The 19234-nt window shown below is 39.9% G+C and overlaps 1 long non-coding RNA gene across 1 annotated transcript; it reads right to left on the bottom strand.

Annotated features, from left to right (window-relative positions):
* Positions 1 to 15158: 15158 nt before the first annotated feature.
* On the bottom strand, positions 15159 to 18896 carry LOC133803934 (uncharacterized). The gene is made up of 2 exons (XR_009878211.1): positions 18606 to 18896; positions 15159 to 18388 (listed from the first exon to the last, which is right to left on the bottom strand). It is a non-coding gene; the product is annotated as an uncharacterized LOC133803934 (long non-coding RNA).
* Between the last annotated feature and the right edge of the window lie 338 nt (positions 18897 to 19234).

Genomic DNA, 19234 nt, shown 5'->3' with positions numbered 1-19234 from the left:
AAAATTTCAAAATCGTCACTGATTTGATGGAGATAAAAGTATAAATTATAAGTGAGTGATCAAGAAACTTACTTGAACAATGATTTTGGAGGAGAAATTTCTAAATAAGGACTCATAAATTCCAAGAATCAAGAGAGAGAGCTTCAAGTTTGAGAGAGTTTTTAAAGAAATACAAAATTTGGAAATTTTGAAGAAGGTAAAGGAAGTAGAAAAAGCAAGGCTATATATAGCCTTGCTCGCATTCAAGTAGCTGACATCATCAGGAAAAAAATGATTATGGTTTTTAAGATGATGTGAAATTTGCTGCATAGGAAGTTGAACCATCTTCATATTTTATTGAAAAAAATCATCATTACCCTAACAGATTTGACTATTATCATAATTCTAACCCATGTACATAGTGACTATTGGGGTTTGCAAACTAAGCAACTATAAGTCTGAAACTACAATGAGGTTTGCTAGTTAAGCAACTATAAGCCCCAAAAACATAAAAGTGTTGGGGTTTGCTTTATAGCAACTATAAGCCCCAAACATACATATATCATAACACATAAAATCATACTATAGCATAATCATAACATATTATATCACATAACACATATCACATAGGAACTATCCTATTTTCCTTACCAAATACCTGGATGTGAGAACAAGGGCGGGATTTTAGAACACTCCTAAAAACCATTAATAGAGAGCTGAGTATTCTAAAAGAAAAAGATGAAATGGAATGAACTAAACTGCCGAGAAGGTACTTACTGACAAGAACCTCAAGTTCAAAGAACTTAGATGCCAAACCATGAATAAAAATAGCGAGTTAGGAAATGAGTAGAGAAAAACTATAAGAACTAATGAAACAATACAAAAAGGAACTAAGAATAGGAATACCTTTAAAATTGCTATACCCGAACTACACCTCGATAACAATAAACACACTATGAACCTTACTTCCCAAGTGTTTAATAAGCTTATAATGATAAAGCTTATAACCCCAACCCATGTGTTTAACACTCTAAAGTAATCCTAACAACTTGAAGGCTCTGAACTCAGCTTGAAGAATGAAGAAATGGCTGGGTACTAGGTCCTATTTATAGAGTTTAAGAATGAAAAGATCTTCATTTTGCTTGAATAGAAATAATGACTTTTAATTGAAAATCAGTTGAATATTCGTTCATTTGAAGACTTAGCCAGAAAGATTCTGGACTTATCAAGAGGTTAAGGATTAAAATGAACTCGGTTTCAAAATTATTCAAAAATGCTGCCCAAGAACCGATATATTGCCCCTAGTAGGCGATATATCGCCTGGGCTCATATTCCCGAGGCTCATCGAAATGGTCGTGCGAAGTTACATGTTTTTTGTATCCCCGTGTGGCGATATATTGCCCCCTAGAGCTGCGATATATCGGCATACGCTGAAATATTATACACGTGATTACACTTTTTCAGCCTTATTTGAATTGAGTAAACAACTTTGACTGAGTCTAATGACGATTTCAAAGCTACTGGCAGACTATGGGGTTTTCAAATATTACTCTTAATAAACTATTCCTCATAAATACTTAATTTCTCATTAAACATGCACATGACAAATGTCATTATCTTATTGGGTCTATCTAAACCTTATAGTATAATAAATATCATCTTCATAATCAGTCATATTAATCAAACCTTAGGTTATAATTAATATTCTTAAACTATAGATTAAACTTATAAAATCTACACTTGTTGCTACAAGTGTCCAACTAAGTCCTGGCTTGAACCAAAATCCATAGTAATAAACATACTTCAACTACTACTAACTATTATTATTACTACTACTATCTAACTAGCTAAGTAAAGTTCTTGGACTCTACAATTCTCCCCTACTAAAAAGAATTTCGTCCTTGAAATTTACTTACCAAACAATTCTGGATACCGGCCTTGCATGTCCTCCTCCAACTCCCATGTTGCCTCTCGTTCAGAACTATTACTCCATAGGACTTTGACTATCGGAATACTTTGGACCATAACTTCTTCACCCCTCTATCCAGGATGCTAACCGGTCGTTCCTCATAAGTCAAGTTTTTCTGGAGTGCTATCGTATCGTACTTGAGGACGTGAGATGGGTCTAAAACATACCAGCGTAGCATTGAGATGTGGAACATGTTGTGACTATCTACTAGGGCTGGCGGTAGGGCTAATCTATACGCAACTGCTCCCACTTTGTCCAATATCTCAAAAGGACCTATAAATCAGGGACTAAGCTTGCCTTTCTTCCTAAACCACTTTACGCCTTTCATAGGAGATATCTTTAGGAAGACTTGATCTCCGACCTTGAATTCCACATTGCGTCGCTTGGCATCCACATAGCTTTTCTGACGGCTTTGAGCAGCAAGCATACACTGTCTAATCAACACTACTGCTTCATGAGCTTTCCGAATAGCTTTGGGACCGAGAAGCTGCCTTTCTACTACCTTGTCCCAGTGTAGCGGGGATCGACACTTTCTTCCATAAAGTAGCTCATAAGGTGCCATCCCGATTGTTGACTGGTAGCTATTGTTGTAGGAGAACTCTATCAGCGGTAAGTACTTATTCCATGTTCCTCTGAAATCAAGTACACAAGCGCGTAGCATATCCTCTAAAATATGTATTGTACACTCGGACTAACCGTCTGTTTGAGGATGAAAAGCTGTACTAAGACTTAACTTAGTACCCATGGCTTGCTGTAAACTTCCCCAAAATCTCGATGTAAACACCGATCCTCTATCAGACACTATTGTCTTGGGGATTCCATGCAACCTTACTATCTCTTGGACATAGATGTCTGCATATTGGTCCACCGTGTATGAAGTATAAATAGGAAGGAAATGAGCAAACTTGGTTAGTCTATCTATTACTACCCAAGCTAAATTAGGCTGCTTACTGGTTCGTGGCAAACCCATCACGAAATCCATGGATATGTTGTCCCGCTTCCATTCTAGTACGCTAAGCGGTTGCAATAAACTTGCAGGGCGCTGATGTTTCTCTTTCACTTGCTGGCATACTAGACACTTAGACACAAATTCCGCTATATCCTTCTTCATCCCTGGCCACCAATATATTGCCTTGATGTCGTGTCTCATCTAGGTCGACCCTGGGTGAACTAAGTACGGGGTACTGTGCGCTTCTTCTAGAATCGTCATCTTAATCCTTTGATCATTTGGCACACATACCCGATCCTTATATCTTAATAACCCTTGACCAGATATTGAGAAATTTGTGACCTTGCCTTCTCTGACTGCATCCATATGTGTCACTAGTGTGTCGTCATGCCCTTGCCCAATCCTTATATCTTCTAGCAGATTTGACAGGATAGGCAAGTTAGCCAGCTTGTCGACAACTACTTCTATTTCGGCGTTGATCATCTCCTACTATAGCGACTTTTCTATTCCAGCTAGTGCTGCTAAACTTCCATAATTCTTCCTACTTAGCGCATCGGCAACTACATTTGCCTTTCCCAGGTGGTATAGGATTTCACAGTCGTAATCCTTTACTAACTCTAACCACCTGCGCTACCTCATATTGAGCTCCTTCTGAGTGAAGAAGTACTTTAAACTTTTTTGGTCCGTATAAATCTCGCACCGTTCTCCCTAAAGATAATGGCGCCAGATTTTTAACTCAAAGACCACCGCTGCCAACTCTATATTGTGAGTTGGGTAGCGTTGCTCGTACTTCTTCAGCTACCTTGAGGCGTAGGATATCACCTTGTCATTTTGCATCAGCACGCAACCCAACCCTTGCTTCGATGCATCGTAGTAGACTACAAACTTGTCGTTGGGTGTCGGTACACAGAGTACTGGTGCTGAGCAAAGCTTATCCTTAAGAAACTGGAAGCTTTCTTCACATTTATCAGTCCAGTGGAATCTTTGTTGTTTCTGGTTCAGGTTGGTGAGCGGAGTGGCTATCTTAGAAAAGCCCTCTACGAACCTCCTATAATAACTTGCTAATCCCAGAAAGCTTTTTACTTCAGATGCGTTCTTTGGTCTTGGCCAATCCTTCACCGCCTCTACCTTTGATGGGTCTATTGCAACTCAGTCCTTGGATATAATGTGCCCGAGGAATGCCACTTGCGAAAGCCAAAACTCACATTTCTTGAACTTGGCGTAGAGTTGATGCTCCTTTAGTCGCGATAGGATTAACCTCAAATGTTCCTCGTGCTTGACTTCGTCCTTGGAGTATACAAAGATGTCGTCGATGAACACTACGACGAATTTATCTAAGTAGTCCTTGAAGACCCTATTCATTAAGTCCATAAACGCGGCTGGAGCATTGGTAAGACTGAAAGACATAACTAAGAACTTGTAATGCCCTTAACGTGTCCTAAAAGCTATCTTAGGAATATCTTCTCCCCGCACCTTGAGCTGATGGTACCTAGACCGTAAATCAATCTTTGAAAATACGGTCGCACCTCAGCGTTGATCAAACAAGTCGTCACTTCGGGGTAGCGGGTACATATTCTTAATCGTTACCTTAATCAGCTCGCGATAGTCTGTGCACATCCGCATGCTTCCATCCTTTTTCTTCACAAATAAAACCGGTGCTCCCCATGGCGAATGGCTCAGTCTAATGAAACCAAACTCCTTGAGTTCTATAGGTGCCATCCGGTATGGTGACTTGGAAATAGGTTCGGTGCCCAGTACTAATTCTATCGTGAAGTCAATTTCCTAAGTCAGCGACAATCTTGGTAAGTCATCGGGAAATACTTCTGGGAATCCTCGTACAATGCGGACGTCTCCAACTTTAAGCGGTGTCTCCTTTACTACGTATGTGATGCTGGCTAAGAACTCTTGACATCCTTTTTCTATCATCCTTTGAGCTTTGAGAGATGATACTAGCGGTGTGCGTAATCCTGAAACTTGTCCCATGAATTATAGTCTCTGGCCGTCAGGAGTCTCGAATGTCACTTTCTTGCATTTGCAGTCGATTGTCGCGCCATGCCGTGCTAGCCAGTCCATGCCTTGTATCACGTCGAAGTCCTTGATCTCCAGTTCTATCAGGTATCCTTCTAGTTCTACGTCCTCAATCTTGATCGGTACGCCTCGTACTATCCGTGATGAGAGAACTACTTTGCCCAAAGGCAACTCGGTTACAAACCTAGTTCTAAATCTTTCACAAGGTTTGTCTAGTTTTTCTATCATTCCTAACGAGATATACGAATGAGTGGCTCATGAATCAAATAATACAGAGAATATTTTATTGAGGATAGAAACCTGACCTGTGACCACTTTATTGTTAGCATCAGCCTCTCCTTGGGTTAAGGCGAAAACCCTGGCAGGAACCATCTTATCTTCCTTTTTTCCTTCTGACTTGAGCTGAGGACATTCTTTCTTCCGGTGTCCTTCTTAACCACAGTTGTAATATCCCATAGTGTTTGCCCGACATTCACCAGGATGTTTCTTCTGGCACTTAGTACACTGCAGGTACTCTACATAACCCAACCTGTTACCTCCATTATTCGTCTGTGCCCTCTTATTGTTGACGGACTGCTTATTGTCAGGATGGCTTCTCTTCTGACCGTTGTTGTTGTTGCTGGACTGATTGTTGTTGTTGTTCCGACTAGTTTGAGGTTGATTCTGTTGTCTAGGCTCAGGCGTACTGGCTTCTTCTTCACTAAGATTAGCCTGCAGCCTTTCTACTTCTATTATTGTCTCTAGAACATCGGTAAAAGTAGTATTTCCTGGGTTTTCTAGCTTAACCCCTAGCTTGATCTTCGGTCGAACTCCTCTAACGAACTTAGACACCCTCAGATAGTCAGTTGGAACCATTTCCGGTGTGAACTTAGCTAATCGGTCGAACTGCTAAGCATATTCTGCCACTGATAAATTCCCTTGCTTCAGGCCAGCGAACGAGTACAGCCGAATTATAGTACTTCTTATGGAACAGCTCCAAAAATTGGGTCCAAGTCATAGTGGCAACATCATGCGTCTGTTGGACTAAGTCCCACCATATTCTGGCATCTTTCTTGAGCAGAGACGAAATGCAGGATATGCGGTCCGCGTTGTTGAGGTTCATGTGTGTTAAGATTGGCTCCACGTTTCTTAGCCACTCTTCGGCCTCGAAGGGGTCTGTAGTCCCTTCAAAGTTCAGAGCGTGTTGCTTAAGGAACCGCTCATAAACTGGCTCCGTATTCTGAACTAGATATGGCACATAGTTCACCACTGGCCATCCCCCATATGGACCAATTTGTTGGGGGTGTTGAGGCGATTTGCTGTGGCTGTGGTTGCGGCGGAGGCAGAGGCTGAGTCTGAGTCTGAGGCTGAGCCTATTGTCGCTGTTTCTGTAATAACTCCTCAACTTGCTGTCGCAGTCTGGTAATCTCCGCAGTGTTTTCAACTAGCAGTGGCGGTAGTGCATTGCGGCTAGCAGCAACACGCACTCCCCTTCTGCGAATCTGAGGGGCTTCATTGTTCACCAGAGCAGCATTGGAGGCATTTCCGTTGGTGCGAGGAGATCTTCGGAGCGACATCGCAGCAGAGTTCTAACAGTTGAGAGAAACATGTTAGAACTTTACCCTAATAGGCTCTAAGGCAAAAACTTAATCTAAACAAACATAACTCGGACCTATTGATTATGACTTCTTATGAAAATTATATAATTCTTCTTTATTATTAGACTGGGTTTCTATACTTAGAAAAATAATCCATCTTTATTATTTTCGAAGTATGTTTCTAATCATCCTATATGACTTAACTATTAGGCTCGAAACTCATCTTTGTTCCAAAATTAACCATATTGAGGGAGGGCTGGGATCAGTAAAATCGTTCCCACTACTATGGTCTCCTAACTCTCAATATAGAAACTTGGTTCATTGATTTGTATCCACCCTCACCGAACTTAGTCAGTATTTATTATGATTGCAAAAGAAAAAATCAAACTCATACATGATAACAAAATAACCATGATATTAATTTGGAAAAAGTTTTTCACTATTTACAATCATAAAAGAAAAAAAATAATAAATAAAAATAAACAATGAAACTAGTCTATTCTAAAAATCGGGATCTTCTACATCCGATCCTTCATCTAGCATATCATATTCTATCTCTTCATAGTCATCATTTTCTTGTGCCTCAAAATGCCCTCAAGGAAGAATCGTAAAAATTCTATGATTTTGTTCATTTGTAAACATAAATTCCATTTTTGAAGTAAACCTAAGTATGAGAAAATAATATCTCATAGCTACCGGCAATTCAACTTCATCATCTATCGCCTCCCAAATTTCTTCTAAGGTTGCAGTCATAGTAGGATAATCTATAAAAATCCATGTACTAAAATGTATTGCTCAGTTTATCTCATCATGATCTGCTTAGATTCTTGGAGGTGACCTATCTCCCTGTGGAACAAAAGTAGCCTCCGAGTGATTCTTTCTAACACTCCTACAGTGTTTCGGGGTTCTCTAATTGTTTTTAAAGCCTAATGGCTCAGATATCCTCATAAGTTAATGCTCCGTTCATTCTTAACTGAAAACAAAAAGACTAAAATTGTTAGCTATACTATAAACATAATAACTATAACTTAAACACTTACTTGGCGGCCAGATTTGGAGCTTTAAGTGTGTGTATTGAGGAGAACTTTATGCGGATGAACCGTTGCTCTGATACCAACTGTAATGACCAAACTTATTCTAGACTTTGCACCATTAATAACTACTATACATAGACACTAATCTTTAAGAAAACATACATATGAAATAATCATAACTTCATTAAAACTGTAAAACAAAAGTTAAAATACATAAAATTCATAGTAGGATATGGGATCCCATTGTTTTGAAAATAAAACATAACATAACATAACTTAAATCTTAAATAAAATGGTTACAATATTAAGTGCAAAAATACATAGAAATCATAATTAAAAGACTTAAACAACTTCAACCTCGAATCGTTCACACAGTCCACCGATTCCATTCTCCCTCAATACACAATCCTAAGCTGCCAAGATTCTTCTCGCCGCCATACTATTCTCCTGCACATATAATACATAAAGGAATAAGCCTAATGCCCAGAAAGGAAAATCTACTACAAGCATGAAACATAATCATACGCATAAACTATGAACATATATCATATACTATAACACATATATCATAATTCTAACCCATGTACATGGTTGTGGGTGCCAAAAATCAACCAAATAAGAAATCTCTAGTCCCTGATTAGAACAGAGGGATAAATACCACTTAATCATGCAATTGGACTCGAGCCTGTAGGCCCTTTTCGAATACAGGAGATTGTCTCATGAGAAATGTGGATGCTCGAAATTCAACAGTTATAAAAAGGCCAAAAGCACGTGATAGGCTCCCATAAACGCCTCTTGGGTACGCCCGATATGCTACGGGCATATCGCACCCACTGTTTTAGGGACCCATCTCGCGCCCATGCACGACACGGCCTCACGTGCCCCCGCACCACGGCCTCGCGTGCTCCCAAGGCCCCGCACCACGGCCTTGCTCAGCCACGCTCGCACACCAGGCGGCCTCGCGCCCCAGCAGGCCCTCGACGTCGCACAGCCACACCCGCACACCAGGCGGCCACGCGCCCCAACAGGCCCTCAGCCTCGCGCAGCCATGCCCGCACACCAGGCGGCCTCACACCCCAGCAGGCCCTCGGCCTCGTGCAGCCACGCCTGCACACCAGGTGGCCTCGCGCCCCAGCAGGCCCTCCGCCTCGCGCAGCCACGCCCGCAACATCAGGTGGCCATGCGAATGGGGGCACGCGTCAAAGGAGCCTCACCCCCAAGGGCCACGCATACCTAGTGGCCTCGTGTGCCTCGCCTTGCGCACCGGCCACGTCAAAGGTCTCAAGAGATATAGCCTCCACTAAACACCCTTCGGCCATATACCAGGGGCCTGGTAGTGTGGGGGCTGCAAAGTGATGGTTTCACAAGATGAGACCCTCAACCCATTTGTAGGCGTCATGCTTCATCACACACGCAGCAGGCCCCGTTGAAGAGGCCTTACCTCTCTTCCTAAGGTAAGTGCCACCAACGGGGCACCACTCTCCCTATGAGTCACATGAGATGAAGAGCAATAGGAGAGACCCAATAACTATTAGGTATAGAGCCAATAGTGGAATAGATGACTGAGTATATCGTTCATGTCAACACACTAGCTTCCCTACACTTAGTAGGACGTGGAATAGCCTTGAGCAGATACATGCCTTGGAGAGGCGAGAATAACCATCGGGTACATAGTACCCGTACGTGTATGGGTGCATGACGTATAACCATGAGGAGGACAGAAGCATGACCCTGACACCTGCATCACACAGGTAGTGGAGGTACGGATTTTTAGAGAGAGTGGAGGCACTATATGCATGCCTCTGACTATGTACCAGGCTCACACTATGATCTTCTGCTCCACCACTCTTCCCAGACCACTACCACCTGTGCTATTACCCTGACAGTGTACTTATGTACTATTTTGTCCCAAGGGACCACCATGTATAAGAGGCCATTAGAGCCCAGCTATAAAAGGAGCTTGACCCCTCAGAATGAGGGGTTGGAAAATTCATTGTAAGCAGTGGCTATTGAGAAATATACCAAGACTTGCTCCATCATTTATCTGTGTTTACTTTTCCTTAAAGTTTATTCTCAGTTCTTATATAAACATCACCTAACTTACCTTTGAGTTTTCCGATCTAATTTCATTGACGAGATTTCACCGTCAACAGTTTGGCGCCGTCTGTGGGAAGAACAAGCATCAAGCCAGTGTTCTTCCATCACTTCCAACAAAGAAAGATGCTAAGGCGTTCAAAACGCCTACGGAAAATACAAGAGGTTGAGGTTCGCCGAGACGGAGTAGAGCGGAGGGTTTCCAAGGAAGACCCCCCCTCCGCCCGAGCAGGGAGGTGGACCAGAAGAACCTCTTCCCCTAGGGGAGGAGAGGGAAGCATCGTCCCCAACTATCTGGCCCGACGGAGGATATTCAGAGCCACTAGTGTATCCACTTAACCGGCCCCGGTTGACCCCATGCTCAGGCCACCAAGACCCCGGTCCATCGACGCACTGGCCAGGCAAGGGTCCCGGGGTACGCTCGGTAAGTTCCAGCTCAAGGACGCGCCTCTACAAGGACGAGATTCATGAGTTACATAAAAAGACTCGAAGGCTGGAAACCATGATAGAGAACATGCAGGAGGTTTTAAACGACCTACTGCAAGGGAGGTCAAGCGTAACCCTCCCTAAGAGTAAAGGGAAAGGGCATGAAAAAGGGGAAAGCACTGTCCCTGTAGACGATGGGGGAACCCAACTTTCCACCAGTAAAACCCCCCAGAGAAAGTACCAGGGGGGACCTAGGCCAACGAAATGTCCCCAGGAGCAAAGGTGGAGGGAAGGTTATGGTCGTGAGAACGAGGCCGAAGTCCCCTCAAAAGAGGCACCCCCTGGACTAAGAAAGGAGCTCCATGGAGAGAGGTCAGAAGTAAGAGACGTACCCCCCGCGGTTCCCCCAAGGGACACAACCAAGGCAAAGGATCAGCCCGAGAACCCGCAAAACTCCTTATGCAAAAAGAGGAGGGGACTAGACACCAAAATGCGAAGCCCTCGAGGCAAGATCCCCACTGCACTTGGGTGGCACATGGATGACGAAGAATTCGACCGTGATTCACCCTTCACATGGGAGATTCAAGCTGAGCGAATGCCCACTGGCTTTAGGGAGCCTCGTATGACTCCGTACGAGGGTACTACAGACCCAAAATATCATTTAGACTCCTTCAATAACTTGATGAGGTTAAGAGGGGTCAACAACAGGGAAAAGTGTCATTGCTTCGCCGTTACGCTTAAAGGAGTGGCATACAAGTGGTTCAAGAGGTTAAGGCCAGGAACAATTGAGTCATGGCAACAATTCTCTAGTGAATTTCTTCAGCAACACCATGCAGTGTGTGATTACGTCATGCCAACTACCAGCCTTGCTAACATAAAACAAGGCGAGAATGAAAGTCTGAAGGACTACATCCATAGGTTCAGTATAGAAGCAACAAAGGTGGGAGGTTTGACCAAAGCAGAGCACAAGATGGCTATTATAGCCGGAGTTCGTCCAGGAAGCAAGTTGTGGGGGAGCATGCTCAAAAGAGAAGTCACAAATCTGGATGACTTCTTCGAGAGAGCACAGAAGTACATACGTGTGGAAGAGGGCCATAAGAACTTCTATGTGGTAGAAAGCGAACCTTCCTCCAGTTGCCATACTACTAACACGTTCGAAGATTCCATATAGAAGGGGGCGTCGCACTAGAGGGGTCGCTAAACAAGTTTGAGATTGAATAAAGACCATCTAGCCATGAAAGTCGCGACCCAAGGGGAGATCACCTCAAAAATAAACGCTTGAGAGAAGGGTCTCCAAAGTAGACGCTTGAGAAAAGGGTCTCAAAAATAGACGCTTGAGAAAAGGGTCTCCAAAATAGACGCTTGAGAAAAGGGTCTCTAAAGTAGACGTGAGTACAAAGGGTCTCAAAGTAGACGCTTCCAAAAAGGGTCTCAAAGAAGACACTTGCAAAAAGGGTCTCAAAGAAGACGCTTGCAAAAATAGTACTATGCCTAATGACGAGAAGGACGCTTCTCGCAAAAAATAATAAGCGCGCGCAAAAGTATGTAAAAGGATAACCAGAACCTAAGGGGTCAACATATCCTTATAGATACAATCAAGGTGCACCATAGAGAGACCTATCGAACCCCCTTTCGCGTGGGTTCCAAAGGACCTCCAGCATGATAAATGCAAAAAAAAAAAAATGAAAAAAGAGGGATAATAAAATGGAACGGAAGAGTCTACAATAACGCCTAAAGGCCTCCCTATAGACTGGGGGGCAAGTGTGGATGCCAAAAATCCACCATATAAGAAATCTCTAGCCCTTGATTAGAATAGAGGGATAAAGGCCACTTAATCATGCAATTGGACTCGAGCCTGTAGGCCCTTTTTGAATACAGGAGATTGTCTCATGAGAAATGTGGATGCTCAAAATTCTACAGTTATAAAAAGGCAAAAAGCGCGTGATAGGCTCCCATAAATGCCTCTTGGGTACGCCCGATATGCTACGGGCATATCGCACCAACTGTTTTAGGGACCCATCTCACGCCCATGCACGACACGGCCTCGCGCGCCCCCGCACCACAGCCTCGCGTGCCACCAAGGCCCCACACCACGGCCTCGTGTAGCTACGCTCGCACACCAGGCGACCTCGCGCCACAGCAGGCCCTCGGCCTCGCGCAGCCACGTACGCACACCAGGCGGCCTCGCGCCCCAGCAGGCCCTCGGCCTCGCGCAGCCATGCCCGCACACCAGGCGGCCTCGCACCCCAGCAGGCCCTCGGCCTTGTGCAGCCACGCTTGCACACCAGCTAGCCTTGCGCCCCAGTAGGCCCTCGGCCTCGCGCATCCACGCCCACAGCATCAGGTGATCATGCGAATGGGGGCACGCGTCAAAGGAGCCTCGCCCCCAAGGGCCTCGCCCCCAAGGGCCACGCATACCTAGTGGCCTCGTGTGCCTCGCCTTGCGCACCGGCTACGTCAAAGGCCTCAAGATACATAGCCTCCACTAAACACCCTTCGGCCATATACCAGGGGCCTCGTAGTATGGGGGCTGCAAAGTGATGGTTTCACAAGATGAGACCCTCATCCCATTTGTAGGCGTCATGCTTCATCACACATGCAGCAGGCCCCGTTGAAGAGGCCTTACCTCTCTTCCTGAGGTAAGTGCCACCAACGGGGCACCACTCTCCCTATGAGTCACATGAGATGAAGAGCAATAGGAGAGACCCAATAACTATTAGGTATAGAGCCAATAGTGGAATAGATGACTGAGTATATCGTTCATGTCAACACACTAGCTTCCCTACACTTAGTAGGACGTGGAATAGCCTTGAGCAGATACATGCCTTGGAGAGGCGAGAATAACCATCGGGTACATAGTACCCGTACGTATACGGGTGCATGACGTACAACCATGAGGAGGATAGAAGCATGACCCTGACACCTGTATCACATAGGTAGTGGAGGTACGGATTTGTACAGAGAGTGGAGGCACTATATGCATGCCTCTGACTATTTACCAGGCTCACACTATGATCTTCTACTCCACCACTCTTCCCATACCACTACCACCTGTGCTATTACCCTGACAGTGTACTTATGTACTATTTTGTCCCAAGGGACCACCATGTATAAGGGGCCATTAGAGCCCAGCTATAAAAGGAGCTTGACCCCTCAGAATGAGGGGTTGGAAAATTCATTGTAAGCAGAGGCTATTGAGAAATATACCAAGACTTGCTCCATCATTTATCTGTGTTTACTTTTCGTTAAAGTTTATTCTCAGTTCTTATATAAACATCACCTGACTTAACTTTGAGTTTTCCGATCTAATTTCGTTGACAAGATTTCACCGTCAACAATGGTGACTATTGGGGTTTGCTAACTAAGCATCTATGAGCCTCAAACTACAATGAGGTTTGCCAGTTAAGCTACTATATGCCCCAAAAACATAAAAGTGTTTGGGTTTGCTATATAGCAACTATATTCCCCAAACATACATATATCATAACACATAAAATCATACTATAGCATAATCATAACATATTATATAACATAGCCCATATCACATAGGAACTATCCTATTTTCCTTACCAAATACTGGGATGTGAGAACAAGGGCGGGATTTTAGAACACTCCTAAAAACCATTAATAGAGAGCTGAGTATTCTAAAAGAAAAAGATGAAAAGGAATGAACTAAACCACCGAGAAGGTACTTACTGACAAGAACCTCAAGTTCAAAGAACTTAGATGCCAAACCATGAATAAAAACAGCGAGTTAGGAAATGAGTAGAGAAAAACTATAAGAACTAATGAAACAATACAGAAAGGAACTAAGAATAGGAATACCTTTGAAATTGCTATACCCGAACTACACCTCGATAACGATAAACACACTATGAACCTTACTTCCCAAGTGTTTAATAAGCCTAGAATGATAAAGCTTATAACCCAAACCCAAGTGTTTAACAGTCTAAAGTAAACCTAGCATCTTGAAGGCTCAGAACTCAACTTGAAGAATGAAGAAATGGCTGGGTACTAGGCCCTATTTATTGAGTTCAAGAATGAAAAGATCTTCATTTAGCTTGAATAAAAATAATGACTTTATTGAAAATGATTTGAATATTCGTTCAGTAGAGGCTTAGGACTCGGTCAAAAATATTCTGGACATATCAAGAGGTTAAGGATTAAAATGAGCTCGGTTTCAAAATTATTCAAAAGTGCTGCCCAAGAGCTGATATATCGCCCCTAGTAGGCGATATATCGCCTGGGCTCATATTCCGAGGCTCGTCGAAATGGTCGTGCAAAGTTACGTGTTTTTCGTATCCCCATGTGGCGATATATCGCCCCCTAGAGCTGTGATATATCGACATACCCTGAAATATTATACACGTAATTACACTTTTTCAGCCTAATTTGAATTGAGTAAACAACTTTGACTGAGTCTAATAACGATTTTAAAGTTCCTGGCAGACTCTGGGGTTTTCAAAAATTACTCTTAATAAACTATTCCTCAAAAATACTTAATTTCTCATTAAACATGCACATGACAAATGTCATTATCTTATTGGGAAACCTTATAGTATAATAAGTATCATCTTCATAATCAATCATATTAATCAAACCTTAGGTTATAATTAATATTCTTAAAGTATAGGTTAAACTTATAAAATCTACAAGTGTTGCTACTACTACAAAAATTGCATAAGAAGTCGATTAAAAACCGACCTATAAACGTTCATAAGTCAGTTTGGAACCGACCTCCTATGCAATGACTTACCATGTAAACACATGGTACGTCGGTTGGCGCCAAACCGACTTATGGTGTACAACATGGTAAATCAGTTGTACAATCGACCTATAGTGTACAACATGGTAAGTCGGTTGTCCAACTGACCTATGGTGTACAACATGGTAGATCAGTTGTACAACCGTCCTATGATGTATAACATGGCAAGTCGGTTGTCCAACTGACTTATGGTGAACAACATAGTAAGTCGGTTGTCCAATCGACTTGTAGTATTCTATTTTTTTTTTCCATATTAACATGTATTTTTTCATATTTACTTATAGAACCCTCACACTATAGAAATCGAGCACCAAATAAAATAGAACCAATATCAAAATTAATAAAGTCACAAATAAATATAAAACACTTAACATCATCAATAAATTTACAATATTTAGATCTGTGAAAAATCAAACTTAAATCTATATAATTTTACAATATTCAATATATATATAATACAAACATAGACACTTAGATATATGCAAATTTACATATATTACTCATAGTACAAATACCCAACTCCAACCATAAAAAGCAGAACAACGGACTTCATGACACCACAGGCACTCCGATAGGCGCCAACATCATTCTTTGTTGTACCAATCTAAAATCACATTCAGGTATATAAGAAACCATTGCATTAAAATCTCTATAAATGACTCAATATAATCAATTATAGTAAAATTTACATATGCTCTGTTACATAGAGTTGATAAAAGAAATTTGTTGCCTAGTGATAATAGAAAAAATAGCATAATCCAAGGGTAGAGGTGATACATAAACTGAACTTAATATAGTATCTCTCACAAGAATTATAATTCATGAAATAAACAAATTTATAAACATAGTTTTGAGTCCTATATTACTGCTCTACTGCAAGAATATAGAAACAAAAATGAGAATTATATGTTTAATTTTTTTCTAAAACCATCTCAGTTCAAAATAGGTGCAATTACTAGAGAAGTAATCACCTCCAATACAATTCCAAATAAATAATGCCTAATAGAAAATGAAATCTTCAATGAAAAATATACACTCGATCCCTCTGTCTATACATTATCAGAAATTACTTGTATTTATTTTCATGTACCCATGAACTATGTTTAAGTACAATTCTAGATCCCTCTGACTCAATTTAGCATTTGTAACTTTTAAAGAGAATAAGAATTGTGAGAAGTTGTTTGGACTTTAGAGATTGAATTACATCACTCAATCATATCAGTTAAACAAATTTAACCAAATCCAAGTGATTGAATAAACTATAAGCAAAAAGGAAATAGTGACCCAGAATCCCATGCATACAAAAACACCTAGAAATGATTTCAAGTAACTAAAAAAAATCTTGAAACTTTCGAAAGAAACACGTGTTCTCCAACTACAAGAAATAAAAAAATTCTAAACACCCATAAGGAAAACTCATCATATGTTTCAAGAAACCAAAAACACAAAACAGCTGCAAAAAATTGAAAGAATCAATACTTCTCTAACAACTCGTCAAAACAGAGCAAAGGAAAATTGATCATTGAAATGTCCAAATCAAAACTTTAATGTAATTATGTAAGTCACTATTAAAGAAAAAAAATGAATGTGTGAAATCAGTAAAACCATATACGTCCAAATCAAAACTCATTCATTAGCTTCAGTACAATAATTCCCAATATAAAAAAATATAACCAAAAAAGAAATTAGTGATCATCCCAAATTTATTTATTAAGTTTCTATTTTCCATAAAAAATAGCAAATGTCTAAAAAATGATATTGGGATCCTTATGCATTCCTTGGCCGAGGATCTAACTTCTGCAAAAGATCCTTCAAATCCCTTTGGTGTCTATATTCACAAGTTAAGCCTAATAATCGCACAATGTTTATATTAACAATCTATGCCCTGAAATAACACAAGAAGTTTGAGAAATAAGATAAATGTAAAATAAGAGGATTAAAATAATTGACATTTGTATCTTGGCATATATTACTTATACATATATATATATATATTATATTTCTTATAATATATTCTAACAAATCAAAGCATTATTATAGAAAAAAGATATAGAAAATAAATAGCATTATATGAGCATATAAATATACAAATAGTACTATATGAGCATATCAATATATATTTATAGGATGTGATCAAACATAAAATTAGTGGTACTATAATATGTAGGAGTTCCTACTTAAGCACTTTTCTCTCTTTTTTTTACCATTCTAGCTAATAAATAAAAAGTTACCTACTTTTGGTAGTACCATGGTCTTAATGTAACATGGAACTCTTTCATCTGTGTCCTCACTATGCCGCATATCACGTACAAAAACCATAAAGTTAATTGGCTAATCATATAATATGTAGGATTTGTTCCATGGAAAGCATGTGATCATTGAAGGCAGCCAAAGAATATCCATTATGCTTGTTCTGTTATATCATCTAGCATTGCCTAAGGCTTTAACTTTTAATAATTATTTATACTAAAAAAACGAGGCCCAAAAAGAAAAACTAATATATTGTTTGATACAAACTTGAAACTTTCAAAGAAAATTGCCAGCCTTGAATGCAGCCACATTTTGTCAACAAATACCATTGAAACTAGTTGGTATTATATGAATCACTCAAACATATTAAGACCCAAGTCAATGCACAACACCAACTATAAGACTTGCTTGCAGAAGGAATTGACCAAAAATGGGAACAAAGCTTCCTAGATTTTCTTTCTACTTCTTTTTTTCCATAGTTTTACTGGTAAACATAAGTAAATAGAAAGCAGAGAGAAATAATGATTTACTTGCCTGAGTGAGACCACCTTGCTTTTGACCGAAAGTGAGGCCTAAAGGCTTGTCGACCTCAACCTCTTAACAATTATTCTACTGCTTTGACATTAAGCCATACCCTTTACTATTGAAACCAACAAATTATATACCAAATCAAAACAACAATTAGATTTTTCAAAAAAGAATATCTAATGCAATTTCCATATCTTAACACGGCAAATGCCTAGTTTATACATACCAAAATCAAAACCCACAACCATTAACAATTTTACAATTAATATATCAGTAATCAAAGATTTTCAAATGGTACTACTTATATTCTGCAAAAGAAGGTGTCGATTTTATGTTTTTTTAACATATTATTAAGAAACAAGATTATAAATTGCTCAATTCACTCCTCTAAGCATAATACAAACCCAATATACCAAAACAAACATTTAATTTAACTTGTATTAATTAAAATAAACAAGCTCTTCTGCATAATATATACAAACCCAAAACACGAAAAAAAAACCATTGAACTGAAAAAAAATACCATGGAAAAGAAAGATTCACCCTTGAAATCCTTATCCGGGAAATACTCAAATGACGGAAACGTTAGAGAGGCGTAAGAGCAGCAGAGGGTTACTTTCTTAACATAAATCACCGTAATTTGGGCCACAAATTTTCTTTCCCACTCTTCTCGATACAAGTGTTTTGGGTCGATGACATGACCATATGTGTCAAGTTAAAGTTTTACAATATGCAATATGACAAATGCTAAGGCCAAACTTTCTCTAATCAGAATATCACTATTTCTTTCTTCAAAAAAGAAAAAACAGATTATTACTATTTATCTGCAAAAGTAGAAGTAGACCAACAATTTCTTTGTATAATGTATAACTTAATGACTACTTATTGCTTTGTTAAAATAAAATAAAATTGAAAAACAAAACACATTGAATAACAAACCCAAAAATCCCCCAGCGCCTAATAAACAGAACCAAAGAATTGGAAGGATCTAGAAATAAGTAAGTACCTTTTGTTCGTTGTTGACTGATTGGAGAAGGAGATAAGAAGAAAAACCTGCAAGTTTTACAATTAAAATGCTACCCATCGCTGATTGCAACTGCAGGAAGATGACCATAATACCCTTCATTCCCTCTTCCTGAATGTAAGAATGTGAGAGGTTGAGAGAGGTTGCGGCTGAAGATTATTTTTGGGAGAAGAAGGTGATCAGAAAGGGTGAGAGAAAGATGAAAGGGGTTTGACAAAATAGGGTTTCTTTTCTCTAAATTGTATTGAGAAAGAAATGAAAAATAAAGCGGGAATTTAGAAATTTTTCCCACCATCATTTCGTGATGGAAAAGTATTTTATAATAACATGGTAAGCTGGTTCTACCCAACCGACCTACCATGTCACAAGATAAGTCATTTATAAATGACTTATTATGTTATCTAAAAATTTATTAAAGGATACTTTAAATTATTTTATGAAGTGTTTTATTTTTAAATTATAAATACAATTAAATTAAAATATTTCCTTATTCATAAAAATTAAATTATTTTTTTAATTACAAATAATTTATTAATTTATTTATATTTCAAAAATTATAATATATGTAATATTAATAAGTATATATTTTTTTATATTTATTTCATATCCAA

This window comes from Humulus lupulus, chromosome X (assembly GCF_963169125.1).
Source record: "Humulus lupulus chromosome X, drHumLupu1.1, whole genome shotgun sequence".
NCBI classification, from domain to species: Eukaryota; Viridiplantae; Streptophyta; class Magnoliopsida; order Rosales; family Cannabaceae; genus Humulus; species Humulus lupulus.
The sequence above is the reverse complement of the archived record's forward strand: the minus strand, read 5'-3'. Positions and strand labels throughout refer to the sequence as shown.